At 45.0% G+C, this 13,696-nt stretch overlaps 1 protein-coding gene and 1 long non-coding RNA gene across 15 annotated transcripts in view; one reads left to right on the plus strand and one right to left on the minus strand.

Annotated features, from left to right (window-relative positions):
* FHIT (fragile histidine triad diadenosine triphosphatase) overlaps nt 1-13,696 on the plus strand; it is a 1,429,687-nt gene that overhangs the window by 1,374,351 nt on the left and 41,640 nt on the right. The gene's annotated exons all lie outside the window — the stretch shown is intronic.
* Nucleotides 2,396-13,696, minus strand: part of LOC309863119 — a 313,775-nt gene continuing 302,474 nt past the window's right edge. For all 4 annotated transcript variants that reach the window (XR_014310890.1, XR_014310891.1, XR_014310892.1 and 1 more), the window contains 2 exons: nt 9,538-9,714; nt 2,396-2,965 (listed from right to left, as the gene is read on the minus strand). This is a non-coding gene — a long non-coding RNA (uncharacterized lncRNA). The remainder of the gene's footprint in view (nt 2,966-9,537; nt 9,715-13,696) is intronic.

Genomic DNA, 13,696 nt, shown 5'->3' on the forward strand with positions numbered 1-13,696 from the left:
TAGCTAAAGGTCAAGCAAAATTCTCTGGAAACCTTAGGGGTTGCTTAAAGGTGAAAGAGAAAGTTGAAATGAAAATGGACTTAATCCCTGGTTTATGAACCAAGTAGCACAGCTAAGCAAGCTGAGGGATGCGTTCAGCTCATAAATGTATCTTGACTTATCTTTCTGAAATGCCTCATCTTTTCTGTCAGGCGCCATGGCCTTTCTGGCTTGTTAATCACATGCCTAGAAATGCTTCCATTTTCCAAGGATGCCCATACATTTTGAAGACCTTTGGCTGTGTGTTGGTGACTCATGGAAGGGTTGATGCCACATACCACTCTAGGTCAGGCTCTGCTCAGCACCCAGAGAATGGAGCCCAGCAAATGCCTTGAAGAGCCTTAAGTGTCTTAACCTTTGAGGTGGAAATTGCCTTAATCAACATTAGAACATCTATTCAGTACAGGAAGGACTTTTTAGAGGAAGGGATCTGTATTCTGTTATACAAAGAATTATCTTTATATCATATCACAGAGACCTAGTGTAGAAAGTAAGGTGGGTATGTAATCTATTTTCTGATCCTCTGTGAAGCACTCAGAGTAGAATTTATAGCAATCTTGAAGTACTCTGAACCTCCCGGGGCTCATGCTAAGAAGGCAAAGAACAGAGGAAGATGGAATCAGTATACTTTCCTTATTCCTTCCTGTAAATAGAGAAAGAACCAGATACATTGGGTCCAAATCCCAATTGTGACACATTTTGTACCTTGGATTGATCCCTGTAACCCACTCAATGTCTATTTCTTAATCTGTTACAAGACAAGCAATAGTAATCCCACAGTTGCCATCTACTAAACACTTATGTATCAGATCCTAGGCTGGGTAAAGATGTTACGTATCTAGTCTATCTCTGTGAATCCCCACTGTAGCATTTGTGTGAGTGATGCTATCTCCATTGGAGATGGTAAGAGGGTCTGTGAAATATTGGTCAAAAATCCCTGCTTGTCAGGGATGCTGAAGACATTCAGTGACACGGCAGGTAAAAGCCCTAGCACAGCCTGCCCGCTGCCTTAGAGTATTTCCATGAAAGTGAATTTATTCCTCTTCCTATAGAAATGGGCACCATGTACCCCTATGACCATGCATTTCAGAATTCTTGTACTCTGACAGGATGGGAGTTTCCCTATCTTAGTTTATTCCTCACATATTTATTTGAACGTTGCTAAGTGCTGGGAGCACAGTAAGCAACGGAACAGATGTGTTCTGTGCTGGCTGAGTTGAGGGTTGTGCCCTAATGTGTGCCCCAGGTGTGGCTGACACAGAGGCAGAGGAAAAGGAATTAGGGAGGTGGGCCTCTAGGGAGAGGCAAGCTGATTTGAGGCTTTCTTAGAATTGAAGCAAGTTTAACCCAGTCTCCCCAGTTCAGAATATCGAGGCTTTCTATTGTTCTGTATTAATGTTAATGTTATTTGGGCAATTTAGCTAGTTTCTATCCAGAAGAAACTGGTGTTCTGAAAAAAGGATGTTTCATGAAGTGAAGCCACCATCCACACTCTCTGTGCCTTCCCCCGTAACAAAGGCTTATTTATGTTAATGGTAATGGAGCTGATGCAGTGCACAGGTATAAATCAGCTCAGCTCAGTAGCCTAATTGAAGGCTCCCTGGAAACCAGGCAGACAACTAGCACAAAGGCAACCTGTGCATATAGCCCAGAAATGGCTTATGTACCTGAAGGTTTGATTCTGTTGTCTCCAGCTGCTTGGCTGTTGGTATCTGTCCAGAGCAACCATTCCTCTTCCCTGAACAATATTTACTTCTCTGATCTCAGCTGTTGTTGCCAAACGTGCCCCAGAGCAAGAATAGCACACAATGATGCTATCTTCTTTCTAGAAATCCTTTGTTATGTCCAAGCTGATGAGCCAACAGCTAAATGGCAAATGCTTTATGAAGACCTGCAAACTTGGACACAGCTTTCCTCCCTGACTAAAGTCATTGTGATGCCAAGCTATTACCTTAATCTGGGATCAGTATAACCAAGCAGAAGTCCCCATCCTCCTCCTTTCCAACAGTGGTATGATGCTGGGGCTCCCATCCTGTCCCAGTGGAGGCAAGTCTACCATCTCCTTAGCCATTCTCAGTTATTCTTCATCAGGGTAAGTACATTCCATATAATTATGGAGTTTCTTACAAAAGCTGGTTGATTGGTGGACTGTACAGAAAACTAACAGGAAGTACAGGACCACTGCTCAGGTCTATGTAGTGTCTTCTGAGAGTGTCAGAGGAGATGTTTCTACAAGAGACCCTGATTGTTCCAAAGCCTACTTTTCTGTGTGATAGGCCTGAAGAACTATGTACCAAAGAGGAGCCTGTGCCAAGGTTTATCAAATTTTAGCCATGCGCTAAACCAGACCCATTGCTTGCTTTTGTAAATAAGGTTTTATTTGAACATAGCCATGATGTTGTGCCATTTGTGATGGCTTTTGCACTATACCAGCAGAGTATTTGTGACACAAATCGCAAACCTGCAGAGCATAAAATACTTACTATCTGGCCCTTTACATAAAGAAAAAAAAAAGAGAGCGAGAGAAAAAAAAAGGCTTCCCCATGCCCTATCCTAAAATGGGGATGGAGGGTTTAAACAACGTGCTACAACACCAGCACTATGAGGACAGGGACCATGGTGGTCTGTTCACGTGTGTAGCCCTAGGGTCTCATGGGTAACAGTCACTCAACAGAGGAAAGGTGTTAGACTTCCTCCCAGTCTCTAGAAGTTCCCTTCACATTGGTTCTTCAACTGCCCTCCATCCCCGCCGACGGTAGGAGCAGCATCTGTCTTCAATCTTAATATCTCCGTTTGCATCTTGTTAGGTTAGCCACATGGTATTCTTTACTAAACAAATGTTCTCGAGCCCCTTTAAAGTTCTGGGCACTGGGGGATATTGTGGTGAACAAGCCAGCTCACACCCCGGTCTTCAAAGAGGTTATTCCTGGGGGAAAGAGACAAAAACAAGTAAACACACAAATATGCCTCATCCCAGAGAAATAAAATAGGGTAATACAATAAAGGTATTTGTGCTGGAGCAAATGAATTTGGGTGGAGGTATCAGAAAAGGCTTCACCGAGGAGAGAACATCGCAGCTGATAACTAAAGGATAAGAGGCAAGTCTGGGGAAACCTAAGGACAGAGAGTCTTCTAAGCAGATTAAATAGTGATGGCAAAAGCCATGGGTCTAAGATGAGCCTGACATGCTCAGGAAATAGACAGGAGGCCAGTGGGCCTGGAGGATTGATGAACAGGCAGAGGGAGCTGTGGTTACAGAGGCAGGCAGTAGCCTGGAGGTCTTATATGAGATTAGGGTTGTAGAGTCTTAGAGAAGGAAACGCCATGATCTAAGTTGTCCAAAGATCCCCCAGGCCAGGTTGAAAAAAGGCAGAGGGGCAAGCAAGGGGACCAATTAGGAGGTTATCACAGTGGTTTATGACAGATTATGGTACAGTGGAGGTGAAGAGAAGTGGCCAGCTTTGACAGGATGACTTTAAAATCCAGCAGGCCGATTTTGTTCATGGAGTAGACTAGGAGGGCTCAGAGACTAAGAATTCCTGGTATTTGGCTTGAATAACCACCTGGATGATTAGTGATATCTACTGGAAAGATTAACACAGGATGGGAAACTACAAGTCATGTGTTTTCCTTTGGTTATAAGAATTATGAGGTTTTTGCTGCACATGCAAGAACAGTCGTCAGGGAACCTGTTGAATACACAGGGTTGGAACTCATTAGAGAGTTCCAGGCTAGAAATAAATTTGGGAGCCACAGAAATAATTTTTTTTTTAATTAACATATAATGTATTATTTGTTTCAGGGGTGCAGGTCTGTGAATCATTAGTGTTACACAATTCACAGTACTCACCATAGCACATACCCTCCCCAGTGCCCATCTCCCAGCCACCCTCTCCCTCCCCCCCGCCCCCACCTCCAGCAACCCTCAGTTTGTTTCCTGAGATTTAGAGTCTCTTGTGTTTTGTATCCGTGCCTGGTCCCATCTTGTTTCATTTTTCCCTCCCTTCCCCCCATGAATCCCCATCCTGCCTCTCAAATTCCTCATATCAGAGAGATCATATGATAATTGTCTTTCTCTGATTGACTTATTTTGCTCAGCATAATACCCTCTAGTTCCATCCATGTCATTGCAAATGGCAAGATTTTGTGTTTTTTGATGGTTGCATAGTATTCCATTGTGTATATATATACCAAATCTTCTTCATCTATTCATCTGTTGATGGACATCTAGGTTCTTTCCATAGTTTGGCTATTGCGGACATTACTGCTATAAACATTCAGGTGTGTGTTCCCCTTCGGATCACTACATTTGTATCTTTACGGTAAATACCCAGTAGTGCAATTGCTGAGTCGTAGGGTAGCTCTATTTTTCAACTCTTTGAGGAACCTCATGCTGTTTTCCAGAGTGGTTGCACCAGCTTGCTTTTCCACCAACAGTGTAGGAGGGTTCCCCTTCCTCTGCATCCTCGCCAGCATCTGTCATTTCCTGACTTGTTAATTTTAGCCATTCTCACTGGTGTAAGGTGGTATCTCATTGTGGTTTTGATTTGTATTTCCCCGATGCCAAGTGATGTAGAGCACTTTTTCATGTGTCTGTTGGCTATCTGGATGTCTTGTTTGTAGAAATGTCTGTTCATGTCCTCTGCCCTTTTCTTGATTGGATTATTTGTTCTTTGGGTGTTGAGTTCGATAAATTCTGTATAGATTTTGGATACTAGCCCTTTATCTGGTATGTCATTTACAAATATTTTCTCCCATTCTGTCATTTGTCTTTTGGTTTTGTTGACTGTTTCCTGCGCTGTGCAAAAGTTTTGATCTTGATGAAGTCCTAATAGTTCATTTTTGCCTTTACTTCCCTTGCCTTTTGGTGATGTTTCTAGGAAGAAGTTGTTGAGACTGAGGTCAACGAGGTTGCTGGCTGTGTTCTCCTCAAGGATTTTGATGGATTCCTCTCTCACATTGCAGTCTTTCATCCATTTGGAGTCTATTTTTGTGTGTGGTGTAAGGAAATGGTCCAGTTTTATTTATCTGCCTGTGGCTGTCCAACTTTCCCAACACCATTTGTTGAAGAGACTGTCTTTATTCCACTGGACATTCTTCCCGCTTTGTCAAAGATTAGTTGACCCCAGAGTTGAAGGTCCATTTCTGGGCTCTCTTTTCTGTTCCATTGATCTATCTGTCTGTTTTTATGCCAGTACCATGCTGTCTTGATGATGACAGCTTTGGAATAGAGCTTGAAGTTCAGAATTGTGGTGCCACCATCTTTGGTTTTCTTTTTCAACATTTCTCTATTCAGGGTCTTTTCTGGTTCTACATAAATTTTAGGATTATTTGTTCCATTTCTTTGAAAAAAATTGATGGTGTTTTGATAGGGATTGCATTAAATGTATAGATTACTCTAGTTAGCATAGACATTTTCACAACGATTGTTCTTGAACATGGAATGTTTTTCTGTTTCTTTGTGTCTTCCTCAATTTCTTTCATGAGTACTTTTTAGTTTTCTGAGGACACATACTTTGCCTCTTTGATTAGATTTATTCCTAGGTGTCTTATGGTTTTGGTTGCAATTGTAAATGGGATCGACTCCTTAATTTCTCTTTCTTCTGTCTTGTTATTGGTGTATAGGAATGCAACTGATTTCTGTGCATTGATTTTATATCCTGACACTTTACTGAATTCCTGTATGAGTTCTAGCAGTTTTGGAGTGGAGTCTTTTTGGGTTTTCCACATAAAGTATCAGATCATCTGCAAAGAATGAGAGTTTGACTTCTTCTTTGCCCATTTGGATGCCTTTTATTTCTTTTTGTGGTCTGATTGCTGAGGCTAGGACTTCTAGTACTATGTTGAATAGCAGTGGTGATAGTGGACATCCCTGCCATGTTCCTGACCTTAGGGGAAAAGCTCTCAGTTTTTCACCATTGAGAAGGATATTGCTGTGAGTTTTTCATAGATGACTTTTATGATATTGAGGTATGTATCCTCTATCCCTACACTGAGAAAAGAGTTTTGATCAAGAAAGTATGCTCTACTTTGTCAAATGCTTTTCTGCATTATCATATGATTCTTGTTCTTTCTTTTACTAATGTCTTGTATCACATTGATTGATTTGTGGATGTTGAACCAACCTTACAGCCCAGGAATAAATCCCACTTGGTTGTGGTGAATAATTCTTGTAATGTACTGTTGGATCCTCTTGGCTAGTATTTTGGTAAGAATTTTTGTATCCATGTTCATCAGGGATATTGGTCTGTAATTCTTTTTTTTGATGGGGTCTTTGTCTGGCTTTGGGGTCGAGGTAATGCTGGCCTTATGAGTTTGGAAGTTTTTCTTCCATTTCTATTTTTTGGAACAGTTTCAGGAGAATGTGTATTAATTCTTTTTTAAATGTTTGGTGGAGGGTGCCTGGGTGGCTCAGTGGGTTAAACCCTCTGTCTTTGGCTCAGGTCATGATCTCAGAGTCCGGGGATCAAGCCCCGCATTGTGCTCTCTGCTCAATGGGGAGCCTGTTCCTCCTCTCTCTCTGCCTGCCTCTCTGTCTACTTGTGATCTGTCAAATAAATAAATAAATAAATAAATAAATATCTTTTAAAAAATTATAAAGCCATGGCCCAGAATGACATCTGTGCCTGGGTGGGAAGGGAGTAAAGAAAATTGCTACGAACCACAGGTAGTTGTTTCTAGGTTGGATATGATAATGCAGGAAAACCTTCCAGACAGAGGGCACTACAAATGCAAAGGGCCTGATGTGGACCACCCTTGGAGTACTTGGAAAGCGTGGCTCGAACACAGAGAGCATGGGACAGATGAGAGCAAGATGACGTCGGTGGGGATGGGGGGGTTAGATTTTATTCTACGTGTGACTGGAGGACAGGGGCCAAAGAATGCCAGTTACGGGGCTTTAGAATATGAACTGTAGAGGAAGGATGCCTGAAATTGTCTCTTAGTTCTGCTACTTGTTGGGGCCGTAACCTCTTTGTACTACAGTATTCTCTGTAATATAGGGATGGTACTAGGACCCACCACACAGGGTGGTTTCAAAAAGTAAATGAAATACCGTATGAAATGTGCCTACATCAGTGCCGAGCCTAAGATACAGTAAGTGCTCAGTAAATGTCAGCTCTGATTATTGCTGGAGAGAACCAGCAAAAATGGTGTGATCTGACTGACATCCAGGGGAGAGGCGGACCTTTCTTCAAATCCTGTGGAGCCCCCCCTCTTTCCTTGACTTTGCCCTGAGAGACCACCACTGTCTCCACCTCCTTCTCTGAGCTGTCAGAGCCCGTCACACCTTCCTCTGGCACGTAGCCTGCAAAACTGTGCTGTTATTTTCTCACATCGCTGGGACTGAGGCGTGAGCTCCTCAAGAAAAGGGCCCTGCGTTTCGCCCTGTCCTCCCGTCCCTAATCAGCCTGGGATGGTGATAGTGTGTAGCCATCAGCCCCAGTGAAGAGAACAACAGTGGTTGGAATCAGCATGTAGCACCGGGGACTTATGCAAACCACAGCACATTTCCTAGGACAGGTCCAAGTTGTAGCACAGAAGGCGCAGAAACGCTGCGGGACTCCAGCCTGAGGACCTTTAGAAAGCAGCCAGGAGGCGCCAGTTCCCTCAGCTGGGTAGGGGCTGGGGGGTGGGTGCTTCCAGCCCACGTGCAGGCATGGCCCCTCAGCAGGCATCGAGTTTTCAGGCTCATTTACATCCTGAGGATGTGTGCAAAGAGCTGGGCAGGCAATTCAAACTCATTTTCTGAGGTCACAGTGCCAAACTTGGACTGCGTTAGCTTCCAGAACCATTAATGGGGTAATGTGTTCTCTCACCGCGAGTGGGAATCAAAAAGACTTTAATGGGGCTTCGTTAGATCCATCTGTCCATCCATCTCGTCTTCTCCATCCCTCACCACTGGACTTGAGAAACGGGAACACCCCTGACTAATTAGATTTATCCTAATCTCCTTTCTGCCTCGTCAACCCTCTCAGAGGCCATCTGTGGATTTAGAATTCCGACCCTTAAGAATTATGCTAATCAGTCTTTTTCTAATTTAAAATGTTCATCTGATGGCCACAGTTTGAAATTTCTTGCTGTGACAAATGGGAACCCATTGTAAGGTTTTGTGCTAATTTTAAACACCCTCATCCTCTCAAGTGCCACATAATAGACCATTTCCAAGAAAATAGTTAGGTGAGGAACATGGGGTCTTAGAGCTGGACAGTAAGTAAGAAAGCCAGAATAGTGTGGGGAGAATTTTAATTGTGTGTTTTTTGGTTTTTTGTTTTCTTTTGTTTTTTAACATGAGTAGGGGATGATTTGCTTTCATTTCTGGACTCAAAAGGAAGGTGCCTGAGCTATTAAATGTGGGGATGGATTGTTTATTTTGGTGGTGCTGCCACTGGTGTGTAAAATGCAGAAGGGAATGAATTCACTGATGTTGGTAACTCAGAGGGAGATGATTTAGGAGTTGATCTTCATCAACGCATCCCTAGGGCTTGTGGCCTGGTCATTAGAGGCCAGTATGGAAAATTAAGCAGATTTCTGTGCAGGGAGGTCACCTCAGCATTGTAGTGGTCCAACCCTGGCAGGACCTGACACTTTCACCTCAGACCCTGAATGCCCCCAGACCTTCAGTGGGGTGAATATAAATCATCAGTCCTGGTATTAGGGGGCCTGAACAGAGGGCTCAGTGGAAAGACTGATACTACATTGATTACTTCGTTGAGTGAACAGGGAGTCTTTACTGGGAATGACAGCCCAGAGTGGCACCTCACAAATGTCACAAATCTCTCAGACATTCTTGGATATTGTTAAAATAGTTTTTGATTCAACAGGCCTTGTATAGAGCTTAAGAATCTGCATTTCTAGCAAGGCCCTAGGTGACAATGGCACTGCTGGTCTAGAGACCACTCTTGGTGTAGCAGAAGTTAAGAGATTAGGGAAAAGAAAGAACCAAGTTCAAGTCCTGGCAAATGACTGGTCAGGCAGCCTTGGGCAAAGTACTTTCCTCTGTACCTCTTTTACTCAACTGATACTTACCGAGTTTCCACTCTGCACCAGAAACTGCTCCCAGTGAAGTAGCAGGATCAAGATAGAAACTGTCCCTGCTTCCCTGGGGTTTTTAATTTTGGTGGGGTGACACAAAAGAAAGAAGGTAACAAAGCAAAAAAGTGTAATTATAGCCTGTGATCATTGTTCATGGTGATGGCAAAGATGGTTAATGTTTACCGAGAACCTAGTCGGTACAAAGCCTCAAAGAATTTCACATGCATCAACTGATCGAATCTTTGCATCTGCTCTGTGAGGGAGGTACTCCCATCCCTGTTTCCAGCTGCAGACACTGTGGCATAGGCATGAAGGATCTTACCCAACCTCAGGTGCTGGAAGTGGGGGTGACAACCTGAACCCCTGAACCAGTGCTCTTGATGATAGGCCATGATCTTTTCCTGTAAAGAGCCAGGCAGTAAATATTTTAGGCTCTGCCAGCTGGTCAGTTTCTGTTGCACCTACCTGATTCTGCCCTTGGAGCACGGAAAGTGTTATAGACATCGCACGCACAAGGAGTGAGAGCAACGTGTCCTGATGGAAGTGTGTGTATCGGGGTGCAGGGGGCCTGATTTGCCCCGTCCATTCCAGTTTGCTGACTCCAGATCCTGATTGCTATCCTTCTCATTTTCTAAAGCAGCCCTGTACAATATAAATACAATGTCAGTTAATTGTGAAATAGAAAACCTTAGAGTAGCCATGATTAAAAAAAAAAAACAAAAAACAAAAAAACCCTTAATATCTCTAACCCGAAATATACAAAATATTATTTTCACAGGTAGCCAGTATAAAATAATATTGAGATAATTCACGTTCTTTTTTGCATTAAGTCTTTTTTTAAAAGATTTAAGAGTATGTGTGAGAGAGAGAGCATGCACAAGCAGTGGGGAGGGGCAGAGGAGAGGGAGCCCCATGCAGGACTCAATCCCAGGAGCCTGGGATCATGACCTGAGCAGAAGGCAGAAGCCTAACTCACTGGCCACCCAGGTGCCCTGCACTAAGTATTCTAAAGGTGGTATGCGTTTTACATGTAGTGTGGGTCTCAGCTCGGACTAGCGATGTTTCAAGTGTCTGGGGGCCACCTGGGGCTGGTGGCAACGGTGCTGGACAAGGCAGTGGTAAAGTGCTGAAGACTCGTCCAGGCTGGAGCCCAAGATTCCATATTCATAAGAGCCCCCAGATGATATTGGTCAGCAGGGCACTTGGGGTGGGAAGGCTGCAGACTGTCCCTCTGAAGGAGGAATGGACCTGAGGGGGCAGGTGATGCAAGGGAGGCCCTGAAGGCTCTTTAAAGTGGTTACATTCAAATGGAAACCCAGAGGCTGAGCAGGACAGAGAAGAACACTGGGAGAAGATGCTCTATTCATGCTCTAGATGTTTTCGATTAAGTCCTCTAATGCATGCAGGCACTGAGCACTGGGTATGTTGTCTTGGGTTTTTGTTCCAATGTAAAGGCAGGCAGATATACAGACTTTGGGAGCCCTTGCCTGCCATTCTTCCCCCAGCCAGCTTCATTCCCCTCTCGGTGCTCCACAGTTGCCCAGATTTCCCTCGTCACAGCACTGTCCATGCTTTTCCTAAGTGCCAGGTTGTTTTTTGGGTGGCCCACAGGGTTGTGAATTCTGAGAGGGCAGGCTTGGGGCTTGGCCACTGCTCTGTCTCCAGCTGTGGCCATCTGAGTGCTTGGCAGTGAGGATTGGGTCTTGCAGAATATGTGGCATTCCGTCCAAGGTCCATCTGGGTGTGCACTCCTTGGAAACTTTCCAGGTAGGAGCTCTCCGACTCAACATCAGAGGAGGGAAGTCTTTTGTCAGAGATAGGAAAGAAAGGACTTTGTGTGGTGTGGCGTGTGCTCAGTGGGCACGGCAGCTGAGTCACAGGCTGAGTGGCCTGCAGGTGTGTTCGTGGGGGTTGGCACCGTCAGTCCGTGTGAGTCTGATAGATTTTAGAAGGGGCCGTGGCTCTCCACCCCATGGTATACAACCCCCAGGCCCAATGTGAAGTGGCTGCCCCCTTTCTCAATACCTGTCTCGCCTCCACCCAGGGCTGAAAATGCATGCAGGGTGCTGGGGGAGCCTAAGAGGGAAGGGCAGGTGCTTCTCTCACAGAAGAGCCACCTCACAGGTGAGGCTGGTTCCACCAGAGGAACTCAGGTCTGTTAATGTGGCTCGAGATGTCAACTGGTTGTGGTCCTAACAATGAGCTCCTCCAGTGGTCTTCCTGTCAAGCCTCCCGAAATCCACCCACCCCAGCTCTGCTACGTTACTAGAGGGGCCATGGCGCCTCCTTGTCCTGACAGCTTCAGACACCTGTATGGCATTGCCCAGTCTGGAGAGAGACGCGCCACCCAGTGGTCAAGAAGGGCCGGTGCGGGCCCAGCGGCCTGTGTTTGCATCCCAGCCCTGGGCCTTCTTAATGCTAGTCCTCAGACCTCTCTGGGCTCAGCTTCCTCTGCGTTCAATGGAGATAGGTAGTGCCACCCTCCCAGGTTAGTAACGAGGAGTAGTGAAGATGGGTAGAGTGCACGAAACAGGGTCCGCAAGCAACAGGCGCTTGCTGTTACTATCAGAAATTGCTTTCACTTGTATTATTGCACATGTTACTTCCAAAGCCCTTCAGAAAAAGCAGAGCTAGTAGTGGTAGGATTTCCATTTAATAGTATAGGTGATGAAAGGGAGATCCAAGGAGGGGAAGCACTGTGGCTTGCAGGGAGTGCCAGGCATCAAGTTGAGGCCTTCTAAAAATTCACTTAACGTTGACTTCATACTTAACTGGCTCAGGGGGCACTGAGGTACCAGGTGAATAAAGGTGAGCAAAGCACAGTACAGCCCCCCGGAGGAAACAAATGCTTTACAGAAATACGAGCCGGGGTTGGAGGAGAGGAGTTTTCCCAGTCAAGGTGTACCGTGGCACCGTACATGTTTCTGTAACATCATGACATTGCTGGGGTCCTTGGCCATTTAAGTGTAACCATTGTGGTTTTTAAGCTGGGACCCACGATTACCCTCCCCACCCCACCCCCGGGAAGGTTCATGTAAAGATTGTGTTTGTATGCGCATGTTTTTTCCCTAGGGAAAGGAGTCATAGCTTTGATCAGATTCTCAAAGGTCTTGACATGCCCCCAAATGGTAAGAACCCCTGTTCTAGAGGAGCTTGGATGTCATTTGTGAAAATTCTCAGTAACGAGCAGCCCGTGTCTTAAGTGTAAGCTTGTACACATACTGATAGATCCCTCAACGCTGCTGGTCGAGGAGGAGAAAGGCAGTTCTTCTAAAGATGCTGCCTTAGTGGCTCTCCTTGCAGCTCCTTTACATTGTTCTTCCATCGAGGCATTACGAGTGGTTTGACCTGAGCCAACCATTTCCATGCTCAGAGCCCCTGTATCTGATCATATGGGGGTGATAGCCTCCAGTTTGCAGATTCCTGGGGGGATTTGGATGGTTTTAGTGACTTACACACAGCAGGCGTCACAGGCCCTCAGTGCATGTGACGCTTCCTTCCTTTGCCTGGTGTCAAGCTTTCTATTGGATCATTCCCACGGATATTCTTAGAAAAGTGTCTTCTTCTTCTTTTTTTTTTTTTTTCCTCCTTCCCATTCCTCTTCTTTCTGTCTTGAACCAAGGTTGCATCTCTTCCCAAAAATTATTCTTAGTCCATGGCTGTGGCCTTTATGGAGCAGGCTTGTCAACTCCTGCTCTTTCCCTCCATTACCACGTCTTGGGAAAACCTACCTGTCCTTTCCTCTCTGGATCTGTGGATTGAATAGAGTGGCTATTTCATTTGTTGTTTCCTCCTATGCCTTACATAGTGGCAGCTGATCTTTTGGTCTATTATTCTCTTCTGTTCGAAGTGGGAAGAGAAAAAGCTGCGTTGATGCCATCACTATAAGAAAAGACACATTCTGTTTTGTTGCCCTCAGAAGCTAGGAAGTAGAGATTTCTAGCATGCATTTTTCGTTCTAAATGAAAGCAACTGTCTATAGTCTTGGAAACATGTGCCACCTCAGTCTTACTCTTAATGAAAAAGCAATAAAATGCTCACAGCACATCAGCCACTTCCAGGACCTGTAGCATTGCTTCTCTCCCCACTCCTAGACAAGTAGCTCATGGCTGGGTTGTAGATAAGGTTAAGGGCATGAGCTTGGGACCAGAAAGGCCCTATTGTGGACTCCATCCCTGCTGTGTGACAGCTGTGTGGCCTTGGACACTCTCCATAACTTTTCTGAGCCTCAGTAAGATGGGGAGTAAGGCCGTGCATACCGTATTCATTCACTAGTGCTGCCATAGCAAAGCAACACCAAGTGGGTGGCTTAAACCCAGTGAAGCAACTGTGTTTTCTCACAATTGTGGAGGTTAGAGGTCTGAAATCAATGTGTCAGCAGGATTGGTCCCTTCTGAGGCCTCTGAAGGAGAATTATTTTATGACTATGTCCTGGCTTGTGGGGTTTTGCCGGCAATCTCTGGCATTTCCTGGCTTGTAGAACCATCTTCCCAGTCTCCGCCTTCAGGTTCACATGGCATTCTTCCTGTGTGCATGGCTGTGTCCAAACTTTCCCACTGCATAAGAACACCAGTGTTACTGCATGAAAGCCCACTCTTACGACTTTATTGAAACTTGATTGCCT

This window comes from Mustela nivalis (genome assembly GCF_964662115.1).
Source record: "Mustela nivalis genome assembly, chromosome: 1".
NCBI classification, from domain to species: domain Eukaryota; kingdom Metazoa; phylum Chordata; class Mammalia; order Carnivora; family Mustelidae; genus Mustela; species Mustela nivalis.